The following is a 1,068-nucleotide window of genomic DNA, read 5'->3' as shown; positions in this document are numbered from 1 at the left end:
ACACTTGAAGATGGAATAGGAGGGTCCGTTGTCAGGGATCCTCTTGTCGGGCTGAAGTGTGGATAAAATCCTTAAGCAGGGTGGAGGATGGCTATGTGGTCAGGTTAAGGTCACATTTAAGTCTTGTGGACAAGTCATAGCTCCAGGGAACTTAAATTATTTTAAAAATTAGCTTACACAAAAAGAACAAATAATCCAATCAATAAATAGGCAAATGAACTGAACAGACAGTTCTCAAAAGAAGAAATACATGGTCAATAAATACACACACAAAAAAATCATCATTAGCCATCAGGGAAATACAAATCAACATGACACTGAGATTCCATCTCACTGTTGGTGGGAATTAGTGCAGTCATTATGGAAGTCATTATGGAGGTTCCTCACAAACTAAAAATAGAACTATCGTACGATCCTGCTATTCCACTCCTGGGTATATACCCAAAGGAATCAAACTCAGCATACAATAAAGACACTTGCACACCATATTTATGGCAGCATTATTCATAATAGCCAAACTATGGAATCAGCCTAGGTATCCATCAACTGAAGAGTAGATAAAGTAAATGGAGTATTAGTCAGCCATAAAGAAAAATGGTATTATGTCACTTGTAGGAAAATGGATGGAGCTGGAAATTAGCATGTTAAATGAAATAAGCCAGACTCAGAAAGACAGATATTGTATGTTTGTCTCATATGTGGAATCTAGACCTGATAATAAATAAATAATGAATAAATGACATGACAATAAAAGGGGGACTTTGGCTGGCAGAGTGGCTCAAGTGGTAGAGCACCTGCCTACCAAGTATGAGGCCCTGAGTTCAAACCCCAGTACTGCCAAAAAAAGAAAAAAAATTCAGCAACACAACAAAAAGTGGAAACTTTTGGGGATCCAGTGGAAGGATGAAAGGAGAGGGTGATGGGGGAGTTGAACACTAAGTACTTTATATGTATGCATGAAAATAAAATAATGAAACCCATTAAAATCATTTTAAAAAATAGTTGGGAGGGATAGGAGAGGATGGATAAGAAAGAGGAAAAATAACAAGAACTCAACAGAAACCTGAG

General features: G+C 37.4%; 1 non-coding gene across 1 annotated transcript; it reads left to right on the top strand.

Annotated features, from left to right (window-relative positions):
• Positions 1 to 767: 767 nt before the first annotated feature.
• Trnag-acc (transfer RNA glycine (anticodon ACC)) lies at positions 768 to 840 on the top strand. Its single transcript has one exon. It is a non-coding gene; the product is annotated as a tRNA-Gly (tRNA).
• The last annotated feature ends 228 nt before the right edge of the window (positions 841 to 1,068 follow it).

The sequence above is a fragment of the Castor canadensis genome, chromosome 6, assembly GCF_047511655.1.
Source record: "Castor canadensis chromosome 6, mCasCan1.hap1v2, whole genome shotgun sequence".
Lineage (NCBI taxonomy): Eukaryota > Metazoa > Chordata > Mammalia > Rodentia > Castoridae > Castor > Castor canadensis.
This window is presented reverse-complemented; position numbering and strand designations above follow the sequence as displayed.